This window comes from Populus euphratica, unplaced genomic scaffold (genome assembly GCF_000495115.2).
Source record: "Populus euphratica unplaced genomic scaffold, PopEup_1.0 scaffold213.1, whole genome shotgun sequence".
Lineage (NCBI taxonomy): Eukaryota > Viridiplantae > Streptophyta > Magnoliopsida > Malpighiales > Salicaceae > Populus > Populus euphratica.
In genome coordinates this window covers 998,002-1,004,804 of record NW_011499916.1, presented here as the reverse complement: position 1 = coordinate 1,004,804, position 6,803 = coordinate 998,002, and positions in this window count along the sequence as shown.

The window sequence follows — 6,803 nt, the reverse complement described above, 5'->3', positions numbered from 1 at the left end:
AAGGGTGAGATAGTTATACTCACCAGTTTGCTTGAACAAAGTTCTTAGAACATGTTATCTAGTAAATGACTCTTTAATTGAGAATGATATAGAAATGCATACCCCTTAACATATCCTTATAGCTCTTGAATACCTAGATTTACCTTTAGTTTTCATCCATATCAAATATTTTTCATCAAAAAGTTGTATTTCATACTAAGTTATTATATTAGAGTTTCCAACTAATAATCAATTTTTAAGAGCTCTACACCCTTTTCAGTATTGTCACAAGTAAGATGTACTCCTATTCTAAAGTCTATGGCAAAAATAGTAATGAAGAGCCTAAAGAAAAGATAGAGGCTGATAAGTTCTTGGTTATTGAAAAACATTTAAAAATATGCAATGCATAATTTTATATAATTTTTAAGGACATCATAGATGTGTTTGGTGACATACATAGTTATTTCTAAGAAATTTAATGTACCAGAATTCACCAAGTATATAGGAGTTATATGCTGAGAGACCCATATGAAAATTTATTATAGTAAGATGTCATAAATGATCAATTATGACAAATTGCTCATCCATTGTTTTCATGAAAGTTTAAGTGTTATTGCTCTTTAATGGTATATTAGCTTGGATAAAATCAAAGTAAAAAAATGAAAAAGATATGGATGAGGTATTCATATATCAATATAAGCAATAGAGAAGAAACATTAGGAATCAATCAAAGACTATGCTTATTGCTAGTAAGAAGTTTTGACTCATATTTAACCATTTTTCTAGGAAAAAAAGTTGGTCTTCCTTTTTATCAACATATTCAATAGTTTGTTTTAAGAATACTCATTGGGAAATGGATCAAATAACTTCATTGAGATTATACTTATGGTTGAATAAGTCGAGCAGGTCATTAAAGTTGGAAGGATTGATAAAACTACTTAGTTAGGGCCAAGAAAATGAGGAAATTTTAGTTAAAAAAAAATAGGAATGCACCACATGGTTAATTATACTTATCATTAAAAAAGAACATATAAACAAATTTACGATACTAAACAACCATCTTATCATACCTACCTTACACCACTAAACAACCCAACAACCACCATTGTCAGCATGTTTTCCTAAACCCAACCTCAAAGCAATCAACTAGTTTATTATCAAAACACTCAATCTTTTAACAACAACCTACTTCTATATTATTAAAATACCTCACTTTACCTTTATTATTAAAATATCTAAAAAATAAGACATAATTATGGAAAACTACCACCCATTTCAATGCCTTTAAAAAGGCTATACCAACATTTAATCAAGCTATGTTAAGTTTTTCCTATTCATTTCAACCACTTTAACCTTACTAGTAAAAGCCTAAGAAGAAATGTGATTGCCATTTAATAGCTGTTGGGAACACTATTGAGGCATGTAAAGCATTTATAAAACATGTCATTATATTATTCAAGTATGGTTGGTTATCCTTCAATGGAGATACAAACACCTCTAATGTAAACACTAACCATCTTTCAAACCATACAAATATCAATGATGAGGTTGTAAACCATTGATATTTGAAGATATGAAGATGTTGTAAGTGATAAGAAAATGGCAGTTTTGGGGGCTCATGAATGCCCTGAATGAGCAAAATTAATTATAATTAGCTTAGATGATAGAAGAGGAACCTGATGAGTAATATCAAATCATGAATGTTTGGTAAGAAAAATTAATAATGATAGCATTGTCAATTTATTTTTGTTATGAAATTTTTTTGATATTGTCATTAAAACCTTATTTCTTTTGGATTTTTTTTTATGTATTTTAGGATTATGCTTCATCTTTTAATAAACTGTGTATTTTTTTCATGATATAATCATGAATGCCCTGAATAAGCAAAATTAATTATGATCGGCTTAGATGATAGAAGAGGATCTTGATGAGTAATATTAAATCATGAATGTTTGGTAAGAAAAATTAATAATTATAGCATTGTCAATTTATTTTTTTATGAATTTGTTTTGATATTGTTATTAAAACCTTATTTCTTTTGGATTTTTTTTGTATTTTAGGATTATCCTTCATCTTTTAATAAACTGTGTATTGTTTTCATGATATAATTATTGTTATGAAATTAAGATATATATATATATATATATATATATATATATATAAAATAGAAAAATTTATCAAATTTCAAAATATGTCATGCAAATGCTAGGGGGAATCCCTTTTTTTTTATGGATCCAGAATCTTCTTTTTTATTCGCAATAAACAAAAAAAAGGGTAAAATCTCTTTTTTTTGGAACTATAAAATTACCCTTTATACTCCTACCAAACCTCACAAAAGGAAAAATTACTTATAATAATGTCTAAAATGAAATTAAATGATTTAATTACCTGAATAATGATAAGTAGTCTATATTGGGGTCATGATCTCACCCATTCTTCTCCATGGTTGACCTTGTTGTTTTCCTGATTAAAAATAATTTTTGAATAAGGTTGATATTTATCAATATAAACAAATTTGAGTTTTAGATGAAAACAATATTGTTTTTCGTGTGTGTGCGCGCACGCGCACGCGTGTATATATATATATTATCATTTGTTGTTTTCTTTTAAGCTTTAAATATCTTTCTTCAGTAATAATCCAGACTAGGATCACCCCTTATATTAAGGGCAAGTTTTGGAAATTCTCCAAATATAAAAAAGAAAGAGAAATGTGAAAGGAACAAATATGATACAAATAAAGCTATAAAAAAAGCTACTTAAAATGCATTCAACATTGGCACAAAGTCTAAAATTAAAGGCTAAATATCAATTAATTTTAGGCAAAATATCAATTTTAAAAAATAAGATTGAATTTAAAGAATTGAGATTATAATGAATAACTCATTAAAATATCAAAATCAAGATGATAAGCTTAAAACATCTTCATAGATGAATAAGTGATACATCAATAACATTTTAAGCTTTATATTTTTTATAGACATGAATCTTAGTCTACATTATATGCTTTTAAAAGCTCTTTTTGATTAAAGATAGTTTATTTGTGTTGATAAGTTTTTAACCACTAAAAAGAGAAAAACTATGTTTTTCAAATAAAATTTTTGCGTGAAGATATTATTTTTTATGGTTTTCATAAATGAATGAGCAACATCAAAATAATGTAAAGCAAGATTTACAAGACAAAACTCTCATTTCAGAATTTAACCCTCCTTCCAAAATAGGTTTCTAATTGTCAAAAAATCCACCTGAGCCAATTTTCAAAAACGACTAATTTTTTAAGGTAATTATCTTTTTTCACAATCCCAACCAATTTATTTTATCATAAACTAACAGATATCTCAAATTACATCCTAGAACAAAAATGACATGTTTTGACTTTTGATTAAGAAATAAATTTTTCTACTTAACAAAAATACTTTCAAATCTTAAAGATTTCCCTTCAATCTAATTATTGTAATTCATGGTTTAGTCCAAAAACATGAAATAAAATTATCCGTGAATAAAATTTTAATTAGGATTTCATGAAATTAAATTGATCTAAAATAAAATTTTTCATTTCACTAAGTTTGCTAAGTTTTTAATAAAAATGATGATCAGTGTCATATCTTGGTAGACATCATAGCGAGAGTAAAAAAAGTATTGTTAAAACTTTTGAATCACCACCTTATAAGAGGAAACTAGGGACTCTAAAGATAAACATTGGCTCTATAGATTCAGATAAAAGGTTGGTTATGCTTAAAAAAAGAACAATATCATTTTTACAGCATCTTTTCTTATGAAAGGTTATCTTTATTTTGTGTTTTTTATATAAATTTATTATTTTTATTGCTAATAATTATACTAGCTTTTTATTTTTATTTTTTTAAGATTTTTAATTTGTTTATGAAAAAATTAATGTCAATCCCTAAAAATAAAACACTCGTAAAAAATGTTAACATAAAGTTCTATAAAATTTTTTTTATTGAAATTGTTAAAAGTGAGTATAACCCATATTTAATTTTAAAATAAGGACATTGATCCCTTCAAAGGATATGTGTCACCTAAATTGTTTCTAAAATGGGTATTGGACCTATAAGAATAGTAAAAATTTATATAGGGCTTTGGCTTATTTAACATAATTAATTTTTTAAAATATATTCGTAAACCATCATTCTTATTTAGAGCTTCGATGAGAACACGCTGGCCTAACCCAAGAATTCAAAACAATGAAATAACTTTTATTTATTAATGTTTTTTATCATTACAATTATATCATTTTTTTACCTATTATTTGTTTTCTAGCCAAACACTACCAAAAAAGAAAATTGAACTTTTATATAATGTAAAAAAATCAATATACATAAAATTTAAAAAGAAAAAATAATTAATTAGGGTTTGAAATCAACCTTTATAATAGAGAAACACTATAGAATAGTTAGAAAATATAGATTGGCTTTTGTTGTACATGTGTTGTCTACACTTTGATTTTTAAACCTCCTAGACTTAAAAGCATATGATCGAAAAACAATATGGGGAATTCTTAATGGAGGCCTGGAAATTTGGTTATAATGCTTGTGTTTGAGAGGTTATGTGTTGATTTTCCTCTGTTATTGGAGTAGAAAAGGTGGGTGACAATGTCGTTTCACTTTGTTAAAGGTTAATAGAAAATTGAAAGTGTTTTGATTTAAGGTTGGTTCTTCTTTAGCTTTTTTCATGTTCCAAAAGCTAGAATCGTGATTGCCCCTCCTCGCTCCCCCTTTTATTATTTTTTTATTTTTTTGGTTGTTTTGAATAAGAGACCCTGTTTTGTAATGAATCTACCCCTTTTGAATTGTTTCCTCTAACATTAAAAAAAGAATGTCCTATTTAAGAATAACTTCTTAATCTAATCTTAAGGATTGAATGATGATTTAGGTAGAATTCTGGTGTTAATAAAAACTAAATGAACTAAAATTTAGGAATTTGGCTTGATGGAGATTTGATTGGGCTTAAAATTTAGGATTAAGGAGCTGTAATTAAGAGATTGGAATCTAGACTTGAATGTTAGAGATAGTAACTGAAAATTTGGACTTGAATGTTGGAGATGGCAATAAAGAATCTGAAATTAAATTTTTGATCTTGGGTTTAATTAGACTAAAATGAATCAATTAAAAACCATTGGACTGAAATAGAATTAATTTGGGATTGAATTGAATTAAATTAGCTCAATTGGACTTAATTGGAATAAATTAGGTTGAATTGATTGGATCAAAACAAATAGGATCAAAATGAATTTATGTAAATAGATTCAATTGGTCTTCAAAATGTTTTGATTTTATGTAAGTAGATTCAATTGGTCTTCAAAATATTTTTTATTTTTCATTACAACCATTAGCTTTAAAATTTTGAAATTTCTTTCAATCTAAACCTTAAATTGAAATAATTAATCTTTTCAATTTCAATATAGTTCTTGGTTTTCCAAAACCCCTTACTCTCATTTATCTTTTCAATTATGTCCCCTAATTGAATAATTAATTTCTCTGATTTAATTATTTGTTGCAAATTCATCATTATTTCTCAAAATTATGCAATTTTAACTAATTTAACTCCCATTTTTAACTTTCTTCTTCAATTAAGCCCTTCATTAATTTCTAACTTGGATATTTTTTGAATTTCAAATTTCTTTCACTTTTACCCAAATTAAATTAAATTAAATTAAATTAACCCTTTTTTTAATTTCCTCTTCAGTTATGGCCTAAAGGTTCTCAAACTTTTTTTTTTCCTATAGTGTTTGAATATTGGTATGATTTCAAACCCCAACTATTTTTTATTTGATAATTATTTTTGTATTTTTACATTTTGTATTTTTTTATGATTTTCAAGTCTTTATTGACACATAAAAATTGAAGAAAATAACGAAATAATTAAAATTAACTATAACTATTGAAAAGACATGTTTTTTTTCTATTCTTTTCAAAATATATAAAAATATGGAGTAAAAAATTGAGTTATGATAATGACAAAGGATGTATGTGTCATAATGGCTATTGTAAAGGTGAACATAGCTAAATTTGGTGTGAGTAATTCTATTTTTTTTAATTCATGATGATTTAAAAAAACTCCATCATAAATCATTAGTGGTAAAAGAAACAAATTCTTTATTATATGGATGGAAAGAGAACAAAGATAAACAAATATCTTTATACTGTATTTGATGGCAATCCTAAAGGAAAAATAATTTTTCAAACACAAAAAATACTAACAAATAACAACATTGAATATAAAGGAGTTCAAACTAGATTGGTTACTTTATAGGGCCTTGATGGTGTCATGTTGACTCAGCTTTTAAAATTACAAAATTCATTATATATATATATATATACATATGTTTTTTTCTCATATATCAAAATACTACCTTGTTATTGAGAGTGAATTTAAACTAAGTTAACCAATTTAAACTAAGTCAAAATACTACCTTGTTATTGAGAGTGAATTACTCTATTTACCTTTATCATTTATGAATATCAAAAAGATGCTAATTATATCTACTGCAAATGGCTTTGACCATGAAAAAAGTTCGATGGCTTCTTTACCAAAATCATCTCAAGTTTTCGCAACCAATTTTGAACTCTATAGATTTGACCATAAAAGAAGTTCGATTTTATACTTGTGATGGTTATTTGCCAAAAATATGAAATTCTATGCCTTCGGCCTCAACTAGCCATAGACTTGGAAACCTGTAAACCAATAACTCTACAACTATTTTATGGGCTCTAGTCCATATTATATTATTTTATATTGTATCAATTGAAAAAATTTAGATTGCTTCATATCACCTCATTTTTTAAAAAACATAATTCATTTTTAAA